Here is a 15,000-nt window from a genome sequence, read left to right on the forward strand (position 1 = left end):
CAATGCATGATGTCACTTCCTTTTCCTGCCTCTTGGAGGGGTACCGTGTTTTTGCTGCATATTCCCGTTTCTCTCCTTTGCTACGGGTCTACCAGGCTACAACTCTCTCTCTCTCTCTCCCTCTCTCTCTCTCTCTCTCTCTCTCTCTCTCTCTCTCTCTCTCTCTCTCTCTGTGTGTGGTGTCTGACTGTGTGCTCATCTCTCCAGGTCTCTATCAGGACGTATAGTGGGTGGTGTGTGGTGGTTCTTCACTCTAATCATCATCTCGTCCTACACGGCCAACCTGGCTGCCTTCCTCACTGTGGAGAGGATGGTTTCTCCTATAGAGGGAGCAGAGGACCTGGCTAAACAGACGGAGATCGCCTACGGGACCCTGGACTCTGGCTCTACCAAGGAGTTCTTTAGGGTGGGTCACACACACCACACCACATCACACCACACTACACCACACCATACACCACACCACACCACACCACACACACACACACACACACACATACACCACACCACACCACACCATACACCACACCACACCATACACCACACCACACCATACACACACACCACACCATACACCACACCACACCACACCACACACACACCACACACACACCACACCACACACACCACACCACACCACACACACACCACACACACACCACACCACACACACACCACACCACACCACACACACACACACACACCACACACACCACACCACACCATACACCACACACACACACACACACACACACACACACACACACACCACACACACACACACACACACACACCACATCACACATCACACACACACACACACCACACACACACCACACCATACACCACACACACACACACCACACACACACACACCACACCATACACCACACCACACCATACACCACACCATACACACACCACACCATACACCACACCACACCACACCACACACCACACCACACCACACACACCACACCACACCACACCACACCACACACACACACACACACACACACACACACACACACACACACACACACACACACACACACACACACACACACACACACACACACACACACACACACACACACACACACACACACACACACACACACACACACACCACACACACACACACACCACACACACACACACACACCACACACACACCACACACACACACACACACACACACACACACACACACACACACACCACACCATACACCACACACACCACACCACACACACACACACACACACACACACACACACACACACACACACACACACACACACACACACACACACACACACACACACACACCACACCACACACACAACATCAAGAGGGATTCAAACATTTCAACGGTCTCAGATTCAACGACACTAAAAGCACCTTCTTCTCCCCACGCCTGTCCACACCAGAGCAGTGCCTTGCTAGTTGCTTTGCTTGAGTCTGAGGCAGGTCTTCAATACAGTCAGTCTATGTACTGTATATACTGTAAGTATTCAGACCCTTTAGTATGAGACTCGAAAATTGAACTGAGCATGTTGTTTCCATTGATCATCCTTCAGATTTTGATTGGAGTCCGCCTGTGGTAAATGTTTTTGATTGGACATGATTTGGAAAGGCACAAACCTGTCTATATAATGTCCCACAGTTGACAGTGCATGTCAGAGCAAAAAACAGGCCAAGAGGTTGAAGGAATTGTCCGTAGAGGTCCAAGACAAGATTGTATAGTGGCACAGATCTGGGGAAAGGTACCAAAAAAAGTTTGGAACCACAAAGACTCTTCCTAGAGCTGACCGCCCGGCCTAACTGAGCAATCGGGGGAGAAGGGCCTTGGTCAGGGAGGTGACTCTCTGACAGGGCTCTAGTTCCTCTGTGGAGATGGGAGAACCTTCCAGAAGGACAACCATCTCTGCAGCACTCCACCAATCAGGCCTTTATTGTAGAGTGGCCAGACGGAAGTCACTCCTCAGTAAAAAGGCACATGACAGCCCGCTTGGAGTTTGCCAAAAGGCACCTAAAGGACTCTCAGACCATGGGAAACAAGATTCTCTGGTCTGATGAAACCAAGATGGAACTCTTTGGCCTGAATGCCAAGCGTCTGGTAGAAACTTGGCACCATCCCTACGGTGAAGCATGGTGGTGGCAGCATCATGCTGTGGGTATGTTTTTCAGGGGCAGGGACTGGGAGACTAGTTAGGATCGAGGGAAAGATGACCTGACAGAGCTTGAGAGGATCTACAGAGAAGAATGGGAGAAATTCCCCAAATACAGGTGTGCCAAGCTAGTAGCGTCATACCCAAGAAGACTCAAAGATGTAATCGATGGTCAAAGGTGCTTCAACAATCAGTTTTTTCTTTGTCATTATGTGGTAATGTGTATAGATTGATGAGGAAAAAAATACAATTTAATACATTTTAGAATTAGGCTGTAATGTAACAAAATGTGGAAAAACTATAGCTGTGATCTGAGAGGCCTAATCAATACTTCCAGAATGCCCTGTATATAGCTGTGATCTGACAGGCCTAATCAATACTTCCAGAATGCCCTGTATATAGCTGTGATCTGACAGGCCTAATCAATACTTCCAGAATGCCCTGTATATAGCTGTGATCTGACAGGCCTAATCAATACTTCCAGAATGCCCTGTATATAGCTGTGATCTGACAGGCCTAATCAATACTTCCAGAATGCCCTGTATATAGCTGTGATCTGACAGGCCTAATCAATACTTCCAGAATGCCCTGTATATAGCTGTGATCTGACAGGCCTAATCAATACTTCCAGAATGCCCTGTATATAGCTGTGATCTGACAGGCCTAATCAATACTCCCAGAATGCCCTGTATATAGCTGTGATCTGACAGGCCTAATCAATACTCCCAGAATGCCCTGTATATAGCTGTGATCTGACAGGCCTAATCAATACTCCCAGAATGCCCTGTATATAGCTGTGATCTGACAGGCCTAATCAATACTTCCAGAATGCCCTGTATATAGCTGTGATCTGACAGGCCTAATCAATACTCCCAGAATGCCCTGTATATAGCTGTGATCTGACAGGCCTAATCAATACTTCCAGAATGCCCTGTATATAGCTGTGATCTGACAGGCCTAATCAATACTCCCAGAATGCCCTGTATATAGCTGTGATCTGACAGGCCTAATCAATACTTCCAGAATGCCCTGTATATAGCTGTGATCTGACAGGCCTAATCAATACTTCCAGAATGCCCTGTATATAGCTGTGATCTGACAGGCCTAATCAATACTCCCAGAATGCCCTGTATATAGCTGTGATCTGACAGGCCTAATCAATACTCCCAGAATGCCCTGTATATAGCTGTGATCTGACAGGCCTAATCAATACTTCCAGAATGCCCTGTATATAGCTGTGATCTGACAGGCCTAATCAATACTCCCAGAATGCCCTGTATATAGCTGTGATCTGACAGGCCTAATCAATACTCCCAGAATGCCCTGTATATAGCTGTGATCTGACAGGCCTAATCAATACTTCCAGAATGCCCTGTATATAGCTGTGATCTGACAGGCCTCATCAATACTTCCAGAATGCCCTGTATATAGCTGTGATCTGACAGGCCTAATCAATACTTCCAGAATGCCCTGTATATAGCTGTGATCTGACAGGCCTAATCAATACTCCCAGAATGCCCTGTATATAGCTGTGATCTGACAGGCCTAATCAATACTTCCAGAATGCCCTGTATATAGCTGTGATCTGACAGGCCTAATCAATACTTCCAGAATGCCCTGTATATAGCTGTGATCTGACAGGCCTAATCAATACTTCCAGAATGCCCTGTATATAGCTGTGATCTGACAGGCCTAATCAATACTTCCAGAATGCCCTGTATATAGCTGTGATCTGACAGGCCTAATCAATACTCCCAGAATGCCCTGTATATAGCTGTGATCTGACAGGCCTAATCAATACTCCCAGAATGCCCTGTATATAGCTGTGATCTGACAGGCCTAATCAATACTCCCAGAATGCCCTGTATATAGCTGTGATCTGACAGGCCTAATCAATACTCCCAGAATGCCCTGTATATAGCTGTGATCTGACAGGCCTAATCAATACTCCCAGAATGCCCTGTATATAGCTGTGATCTGACAGGCCTAATCAATACTCAGCCTGTGTTCCGTATATCAGTGCCATCATCTTATATCCGTGGCGTTCCAAGCTGGATGGTTTTTCAGAAGCTTGTCAGCAAGTGCCTGCTCTATGTAACAATCAAAAGAGCAAACCACTTCCAAAATAAACTCCTCCCTCTGGCCCCTCCCCCACAACAACATCTGAACCCCTCCCTCTGGCCCCTCCCCCACAACAACAACATCTGAACCCCTCCCTCTGGCCCCTCCCCCAAAACACCATCTGAACCCCTCCCTCTGGCCCCTCCCCTGTCTACCTTTCTCACCTCACTGGCTATCAGGTCAATGAGGCGGTTGTGTCTAGCTATGTACATGTATGTCCTTGTAAGAACAACAATCATTCACAACATGTGCAACATGCATGAGAGCACCACCTGTTCTGGACGACTGTGTGATCACGCTCTACGGAGCCGATGTGAGGAAGACCTTTAAACAGGTCAACATTCACAAGGCCGCAGGGCCAAACGGGTTACCAGGATGTGAACTCAAAGAATGGACCAGCTGGCAAGTGTCTTCACTGACATTTCCAACCTCTCCCTGTCTGAGTCTGTAATACCAACATGTTTCAAGTAGACCACCATAATGCCTGTGCCCAAGAACACTAAGGAAACCTGCCTAAATGACTACCGACCCGTAGCACTCACGTCCGTAGCCATGAAGTGCTTTGAAAGGCTGGTCATGGTTCACATCAACACCATCCTCCATGATACCCTAGAGCCACTTGAATTTTCATACCGCCCCTACAGATCCACAGATGATGCAATCTCAGTCCCACTCCACACTGCCCTTTCCCACTTGGACAAAAGGAACACCTATGTGAGAATGCTGCCTTCAACACCATAGTGCCCTCAAAGCTCATCACTAAGCTAAGGAACCTGGGACTAAACAACTCCCTCTGCAACTGGATCCTGGACTTCCAGGTGGTAAGGGTAAGATCAGCAAACAATACATCTGCCACTCTGATCCTCAACACAGGGGACCCCTCAGGGGTGCGTACTTAGTCCCCTCCTGTACTCCCTGTTCACCCACGACTGCCTGGACAAACGTGATTCCAACATCATCATTAAGTTTGCTGAAGACACAACTGTGGTAGGCATGATCACCGACGACGATGGGATAGCCTATAGGGAGGAGGTCAGAGACCTGGCTGTGTGGTGCCAGAATAACAACCTCTCCCTCAACGTGATCAAGACAAAGGAGCTGATCGTGGACTACAGGAAAAGGCGGGCCGAACAGGCCCCTATTCGCATCAACGGGAACATAGTGGAGCAGGTTGAGAGCTTCAAGTTCCTTGGTGTCCACATCACCAACAAACTAACATGGTCCAAACACACCAAGACAGTTGAGAAGAGGGCACAACAACACATTTTCCCCCTCAGGAGACTGAAAAGATTTGGCTAGTGTCCCCCGATCCTCAACAATTTCCTCAGCTGCATCATCGAGAGCATCCAGACCAGTTGCATCACCGCCTGGTATTGCAACTGCTCAGCATCTGACCGTAAGGTGTTACAGAGGGTAGTGTGAACGGCCCAGGACTTCACTGGGGCCAAGCTTCCTGCCATCCAGGACCTCTCTACCAGGTGGTGTCAGAGGAGGGCCCTAAAAATTGTCAAAGACTCCAGTCACCCAAGTCATAGACTGTTCTCTCTGCTACCGCACAGCATGCGGTACCGGACCCCTAAGTCTAGGTCCAAGAGGCTTCTAAACAACTTCTACCCCCAAGCCGTAATACTGACTATTTGCCAGAGCAGTCAGACAGACCAGAGCAGTCAGACAGACCAGAGCAGTCAGACAGACCAGAGCAGTCAGACAGACCAGAGCAGTCAGACAGACCAGAGAAGTCAGACCGGCAGACCAGACCAGAGCAGTCAGACAGACCAGAGCAGTCAGACCGGCAGACCAGACCAGAGCAGTCAGACAGACCAGAGCAGTCAGACAGACCAGAGCAGTCAGACAGACCAGAGCAGTCAGACCGGCAGACCAGACCAGAGCAGTCAGACAGACCAGAGAAGTCAGACCGGCAGACCAGACCAGAGCAGTCAGACAGACCAGAGAAGTCAGACCGGCAGACCAGACCAGAGCAGTCAGACAGACCAGAGCAGAGCAGTCAGACAGACCAGAGCAGTCAGACAGACCAGAGCAGTCAGACCGGCAGACCAGACCAGAGCAGTCAGACAGACCAGAGCAGTCAGACCGGCAGACCAGACCAGAGCAGTCAGACAGACCAGAGCAGTCAGACCGGCAGTCCAGACCAGAGCAGTCAGATAGACCAGAGCAGTCAGACCGGCAGACCAGACCAGAGCAGTCAGACAGACCAGAGCAGTCAGACCGGCAGACCAGACCAGAGCAGTCAGTCAGACAGACCAGAGCAGTCAGACCGGCAGACCAGATCAGAGCAGTCAGACAGACAGACCAGAGCAGTCAGACCGGTAGACCAGACCAGAGCAGTCAGTCAGACAGACCAGGGCAGGCAGACCGGCAGACCAGACCAGAGCAGTCAGACAGACCAGAGCAGTCAGACCGGCAGACCAGACCAGACCAGAGCAGCCGGTCTGACCAGAGCAGTCAGACCGGCAGTCCAGACCAGACCAGTCAGACAGACCAGAGCAGTCAGACCGGCAGACCAGACCAGAGCAGTCAGACAGACCAGAGAAGTCAGACCGGCAGACCAGAGCAGTCAGACAGACCAGAGCAGTCAGACCGGCAGACCAGATCAGAGCAGTCAGACAGACAGACCAGAGCAGTCAGACCGGCAGACCAGACCAGAGCAGAGCAGTCAGACAGACCAGAGCAGTCAGACCGGCAGTCCAGACCAGACCAGTCAGACAGACCAGAGAAGTCAGACCGGCAGACCAGACCAGAGCAGAGCAATCAGACAGACCAGAGCAGTCAGACCGGCAGACCAGACCAGAGCAGTCAGACAGACCAGAGCAGTCAGACCAGCAGACCAGATCAGAGCAGTCAGACAGACAGACCAGAGCAGTGTGGGGCTAGACGGTGAGCTCCAATCGTTAAACCAAAATCAGATCAAATTGTATTTGTCACATGCGCCAAATCACAGCCGGTTGTGATACAGCCTGGAATCAATCCAGGGTCTGTAGTGACACCTCTAGCACTGAGATGCAGCGCCTTAGACCACTGTGCCACTTGGGAGCCCGATATAGCCCCACCAATACAACGGGTGTAGACTTTACCATTAAATACTTGCTTACGAACCACAACGATCCAGAGTAAAAAATGTACTATTTAATAGTAACTCCAAATCCAAAATGGTTGCCAATCCCCTGGCACACACACATCAATATGGTCCTGTATGATATCACACACACTCAATACACACACACACACGCACACACTCAATACACACACACACACACACACACATCACTACGGCTATGTATCATATCACACACACACACACACACACACACACACACACACACACACACACACACACACACACACACACACACACACACACACACACACACACACACACACACACACACACACACACACAATACGGCCAATACGGCCCTGTATGATATCACACACACACACCAATACAGCCATGCATCATATCACACACTCTCATAAACACATCAATAAAGCGTAATACACACATCAATACGATCAGACACATTCACATGCCTCAACGCCCAAAATGAACTGTTAGTGACAGGCTGGTAGGGTTAGAGGCTAGGAAGCAGGGGTTAGGGAGTAGGGATTAGAGGCTAGGAAGCAGGGTTTAGGGTTAGAGGCTAGGAAGCAGGGGTTAGGGAATAGGGATTAGAGGCTAGGAAGCAGGGTTTAGGGTTAGAGGCTAGGAAGCAGGGGTTAGGGAGTAGGGATTAGAGGCTAGGAAGCAGGGTTTAGGGTTAGAGGCTAGGAAGCAGGGGTTAGGGAATAGGGATTAGAGGCTAGGAAGCAGGGTTTAGGGTTAGAGGCTAGGAAGCAGGGGTTAGGGAATAGGGATTAGAGGCTAGGAAGCAGGGGTTAGGGAGTAGGGTTTATGGATATATACTGAACAAAAAACAGAAACCCAACATGCAATAATTTCAAAGATTTTACTGAGTTACACTTCATATTAGGAAATCAGTCCATTTAAATAAATGAATTAGGCCCTAATCTATGGAATTCACATGAATGGGCAGGGGCTCAGCCATGGGTGGGCCTGGGAGGGCATAGGCCTGCCCACTTAGGAATCACTGGCCACTTTAAGGAAATGAAACACTAGCCACTTTAATAATGTCTCCTTATCTTGCATTACTCATCTCATGTGTATATACTGTATTCTATACTACGCCACTGCATCTGCTAACCACGTGTATGTGACCAATAGCATCTGCTATCCACGTGTATGTGACCAATAGCATCTGCTAACCATGTGTATGTGACCAATAACATCTGCTAACCATGTGTATGTGACCAATAACATCTGCTAAACATGTGTATGGGACCAATACATTTGATTTGATTTTCACTTGGGAGCCAGGCCCACCCACTGGGGAGCCAGGCCCAGCCAATCAGAATGAGTTTTCCCCACAAAGGGCTTTATCGCAGACAGAAATACTCCTCAGTTTCATCAGCTGTCCGGGTGGCTGGTCTCAGACAATCCCACAGGTGAAGAAGCCGGATCTAGAGGTCCTGGGCTGGCGTAGTTACTCGTAGTCTGTGGTTGAAAGGCCAGTTGGACGCACTGCCAAATTCTCTAAAACGGTGCTGAAGGCGGCTTATGGTAGAGAAATTAACATTGAATTCTCAGGCAACAGCTCTGGTGGAAATTCCTGCAATCAGCATACCAACTGCACACTCCCTCAAAACTTGAGACATCTGTGGCATTGTGTTGTGACAAAACTGCACATTTTAAACTGGCCTTTTATTGTCCCCGGCACAAGGTGCACCTGTGTAATGATCATGCTGTTTAATCAGCTTCTTGATATGCCACACCTGTCAGGTGGATGGATTATCTTGACAAAGGAGAAATGCTCACTAACAGGGATGTAAACAAATTTGTGCCCCCCAGGGGACCCTATACGATGTTACATTGGATGTTCTTTCTTACTTCATCTAGCTAGCTACCTAACTTATTCTTGCTTTGCCGATTCCTCTCTGATTTAGAAGATACTGTTGCACAAACAGCATGCTGATCTTGGCCAACACGAGCACTGGTATCCAATATTTTTATGACTATCCCAAGATAGACTAGAGCCTGTCGTTTCCAACGGGAGCAAATTAATCATAGTGGGCAGAGCCAAGCAAGGAGATGGGCGGAGCCAAGCAAGGAGGTGGGCAGAGCCAAGCAAGGAGGTGGGCAGAGCCAAGCAAGGAGGTGGGCGGAGCCAAGCACAAGCTAGTGAGATCCTATTGGCGTGTTCTAGCGTTTATTTGCATATTTCCGTTAGGATTTGCCTACTCTGTGAAGTGTGTGTGTGTGCTGAATCTCAAATCGCCCTCCTTCTAAGCAATGACATTTTTTAGAAACTTTGGCAAAAGGGTTTGTTACAGATTGTAGTTTTGGAAACAGAAAACTGTATGGAGATCAAATGTTTCATTGATGAGAACATGTGCAGAATGTCGTCAAAAACAAGTCAAACATTGAAATACCTTTATAGAATGTAAAGTAACGACCCAAACCGGTAGAACACACTGGTCTGTATCAAAACCTGTATATAGTAGAACACACTGGTCTGTGTATCAAAACCTGTATATAGTAGAACACACTGGTCTGTGTATCAAAACCTGTATATAGTAGAATACGGTATAGCCTAAGGTGTAGTTCTAATGTGTTGTCTCTCAACAGAGGTCGAAGATAGCACTGTTTGACAAGATGTGGTCTCTCAGTACACAAGATGTGGCAGTACATGAAGTCAGCAGAGCCGTCTCCGTTTGTGAAGAAGACAGCGGAGGGGGTGCTGAGAGTCAGGAAGTCCAAGGGGAAGTACGCGTACCTTCTGGAGTCCACCATGAACGAGTACATCGAGCAGAGGAAACCCTGCGACACCATGAAGGTGGGAGGGAACCTGGACTCTAAAGGATACGGCATCGCCACGCCAAAAGGCTCCCCATTAAGGTGGGTGAGATAGTATAACAATATGTCCTCTAATGTTGTTATAGTATCTTACCTACCCTGATGACCTGAAACACAGTGGTTTAGATACAGGCTATTATAGTATAGTATAGTATAGTATATTATATTATATTATAGTATAACAATATGTCCTCTAATGTTGTTATAGTATCTTACCTACCCTGATGACCTGAAACACAGTGATTTCTATACAGGCTAGTATAGTATATTATATTATAGTATAACAATATGTCTTCTAAAGTTGTTATAGTATCTTAGCTACTCTGATGACCTGAAACACAGTGGTTTATATTAGAATAGTCTAGTATAATATAGTACAATATAGTACTCCCCATTCCCAGCTCTGATCACCTGTAAGCCTAGGGAAGACAACACTTCCCCAGAGTTCTTGGCAGCTGGAAATAGAACTACACTACCTATAGTTTTTAGTGGCTGGCCACAGGACTACATTACCCATAGTTCTTAGTGGCTGGTCACAATAAACCCCTGCAGTACCTAGGGATGGGCTTCAGACCAATAGTTATCTTGCTTCTTCCTGATTGGCTGAAGAGAGAATGTTGTCGCAAATGCCTGGGTTGTTTTGGAGCAACCATACTGTGAGGGTCAAGATCAGGTTTGGGTTTAGGGCTAGGGCTAGGGGTTGGGTTAGGGAATATCAGGGTACTGAGGAAGGATGGTTGAGGAGTATGTTTACAAGGCAACTAGTGTGATCTTCAATTAGTCAATCTGCATGACTGTTGTGTTTCATATTTGTTTAAATGCCTATCTGTTGAACTGCTGTCTGATCGCTCTGTTTCTCTGGAGTGATGTCTGTTCTCTGACACTGTGGGTCATGTGACTATTATTATTATTTAGACCTGTTTATTACTGGGTCATATTATTAATATTATTATTATTATTATTATTTTATTATTATTTAGACCTGTTTATTACTGGGTCATATTATTAATATTATTATTATTATTATTATTATTATTTAGACCTGTTTATTACTGGGTCATATTATTATTGTTAGTAATAATATTATTATTATAAATATAAATATTATTATTATTATTTAGACCTGTTTATTACTGTAATTAATATTATTATTATAAATATAAATATTATTATTATTATTTAGACCTGTTTATTACTGGGTCATATTATTATTATTATGATTATAATTATTATTATTATTATTATTAATATTATTATTATTATTATTATTTAGACCTGTTTATTACTGGGTCATATTATTATTATTATTATTATTATTTAGACCTGTTTATTACTGGGTCATATTATTATTATTATTATTATTATTATTATTTAGACCTGTTTATTACTGGGTCATATTATTATTATTATTATTATTATTATTTAGACCTGTTTATTACTGGGTCATATTATTAATATTATTATTAATATTATTATTATTAATATTATTATTTGTAGTAGTAGTATTATTTAGACCTGTTTATTACTGGGTCATATTATTAATATTATTATTATTATTATTATTATTATTATTATTATTTAGACCTGTTTATTACTGGGTCATATTATTAATATTATTATTATTATTATATTAATATTATTATTATTTAGACCTGTTTATTACTGGGTCATATTATTAATATTATTATTATTAATATTATTATTATTATTATATTATTTAGACCTGTTTATTACTGGGTATTATTATTAATATTATTATTATTATTATTATTATTAATATTATTATTATTTAGACCTGTTTATTACTGGGACCTGTTTATTACTGGGTCATATTATTAATATAGACCTTTTATTACTGGGTCATATTATTATATTATTATTATTAATATTATTTAGACCTGTTTATTACTGGGTCATATTAATATTATTATTATTAATATTATTTTATTATTATTATTATTATATTATTTAGACCTGTTTATTACTGGGTCATATTATTATTATTATTATTAATATTATTAATATTATTTAGACCTGTTTATTACTGGGTCATATTATTATTATTATTATAATATAAACCAGTTTATTACTTGATAATAATATTATTATTATAATTATTATTATAATATAAACCAGTTTATTACTGGCTATAGCCCAAGCATGTATATTATATTATCTCATTATGTTAGCCCTCTGTACACTAGCCTTTAGCCACCTTCCCAATAACAGAGCCTGATACATAATGCTAAGCTAATTGCTAATGCTGATTTACAGGATTACGCTAATCCTGGTGCTAATGCTAATAGTTGTAGTAATATTAAGGTTAAGGCTAATTGCTAACAGTAATGGTAATATCTAAGGTTAAGGCTAATTGCTAAGGATCAGCTCGGGGAACAGACCTGTCACATCATCCTGTCTCACCAGTGTGTTTTATCTTGGTAGAAATGCAGTGAACCTGGCCGTGTTAAAACTGAATGAGCAGGGCCTGTTGGACAAACTGAAAAATAAATGGTGGTACGACAAGGGAGAGTGTGGCAGCGGAGGAGGAGAAAGCAAGGTTAGCCCCGCCCCAGCCGCCACCAGGCCACAGACTGGTAACTAAGGCCAGGGAGTAAGCAGCACACACACGGCACGGCGCCGACACACACACCTCACCCCTGGGATTCTGGAGCTAATCAACTCCTTGAATGGATCAGGGGATTGATTGATTGATTTTATTTGGCAGTCAAAAAAGCATATATATACACAGACCATTGAGCTATGTGAAGTAGAGAGGCTGTGCTCTGTGTCTGTGCTGCTTACTCAGGGTGATGCGTTGGTGCCTATCTGTCTGGTTGAGCTCAATGTTCAGCCAGGACATGTAGAGCAACAAGGCCTATCGCCACCTCAATTAGACACCACATAGGAAGGCTAGATAAGGCTTAATAACAGCTGTTGTAGGGAGGCAGGAAGCTACATAAGGCTACATAACAGCTGTATGTCATGAAATAATAACATAACATAACATAGCTAATGTTATTTATGTTATTCCCCGTGCCGTGTGAAGAGTGCCAGTAAACCTAGCGGTGTTGAAACTCAGTGAACAAGGAGTCTTAGACAAGCTAAAGAACAAGTGGTGGTACGATAAAGGGGAATGTGGAACCAAGGACTCAGGAAGTAAGGTCAGTCACAGTGGGACACACACACACACTGTACACACACTGTCTGTGTCAGTCCGGCTAGTATGTGGTGCCGTTTCTAAACATAGATTTATCAGGTCCAAATAAAGAAAACATCCTTTTAAATCAGATTGTAAAACATTAAGATGATTCAACTTTACAAACGACACCCCATAGGCTAGCAGGGTAAATACATGTGTGGTTTGAGTTGATGAGACTGCTGTTCACATGCAGTACTGTTTAACACAGAACACACCACAGTACTACACACTGTCTACACACACAAAACCAGTATGTTACGATTCCCTTCATAGGATGCCTGGAGGCAAAGTCAATGGTATCCGTAGGGTGATTGGTTGAGCCTTCTTGGTCACTCTGGGCCCTTAACAAAACACAAAACATGGCAGACAATTTCTCCTCGGATCTGAAATCACATCAATGACAGTTCTTTTAAAATTAAAAGACAAATCTAAGATTCCCGCGCAGGAACCTTGTCACCAAGATGGGCTTGCCAGCTAGCTACAGGGTTGGCGTCAAGGTGGGCTTGCCAGCTAGCTACAGGGTTGGAGTCATGGTGGGCTTGCCAGCTAGCTACAGGGTTGGAGACAAGGTGGGCTTGCCAGCTAGCTACAGGGTTGGAGTCATGGTGGGCTTGCCAGCTAGCTACAGGGTTGGAGTTAAGGTGGGCTTGCCAGCTAGCTACAGGTTTGGAGTCATGGTGGGCTTGCCAGCTAGCTACAGGGTTGGAGTCATGGCGGGCTTGCCAGCTAGCTACAGGGTTGGAGTCATGGCTTGCCAGCTAGCTACAGGGTTGGAGTCAAGGTGGGCTTGCCAGCTAGCTACAGGTTCGGAGTCATGGTGGGCTTGCCAGCTAGCTACAGGGTTGGAGTCAAGGTGGGCTTGCCAGCTAGCTACAGGTTCGGAGTCATGGTGGGCTTGCCAGCTAGCTACAGGGTTGGAGTCATGGCTTGCCAGCCAGCTAGCTACAGGGTTGGAGTCAAGGTGGGCTTGCCAGCTAGCTACAGGTTTGGAGTCATGGTGGGCTTGCCAGCTAGCTACAGGGTTGGAGTCAAGGTGGGCTTGCCAGCTAGCTACAGGGTTGGAGTCATGGCCTGCCAGCTAGCTACAGGTTCGGAGTCATGGTGGGCTTACCAGCTAGCTACAGGGTTGGAGCCATGGCTTGCCAGCTAGCTACAGGGTTGGAGTCATGGCTTGCCAGCCAGCTAGCTACAGGGTTGGAGTCAAGGTGGGCTTGCCAGCTAGCTACGGGGTTGGTGTCAAGGTGGGCTTGCCACCTAGCTACAGGGTTGGAGTCATCTCAGACTTTTTCTTATGAAACAACTCAAAAGTGGTCATAAACGCTAAGGGTTTGTCACCAGGACATTTTTCCCATTCCGTTTTTTATTCTGGAGCCAGGGGGTGAGAGATGATTCCACCATGGGCAGCAACAACTGGATACTAGTTTGTTTTCCGCCGCATACTCTATGTTCAACTCAATAGCTAGTTTAAGATAGCTACTGACTGAAATGTAGATAGGTAGCTAGCATGTTGGCTCACACTGACCAGACAGTAGCCAACAAGCTGACTAGCTAATTGTTGATGCCAAAGGACACAGTTA

At 45.2% G+C, this 15,000-nt stretch overlaps 1 pseudogene; it reads left to right on the top strand.

Annotated features, from left to right (window-relative positions):
* LOC135506631 (glutamate receptor 2-like) overlaps positions 1-15,000 on the top strand; it is a 43,467-nt pseudogene that overhangs the window by 19,681 nt on the left and 8,786 nt on the right.

Source organism: Oncorhynchus masou, chromosome 20 (genome assembly GCF_036934945.1).
Source record: "Oncorhynchus masou masou isolate Uvic2021 chromosome 20, UVic_Omas_1.1, whole genome shotgun sequence".
Lineage (NCBI taxonomy): Eukaryota > Metazoa > Chordata > Actinopteri > Salmoniformes > Salmonidae > Oncorhynchus > Oncorhynchus masou.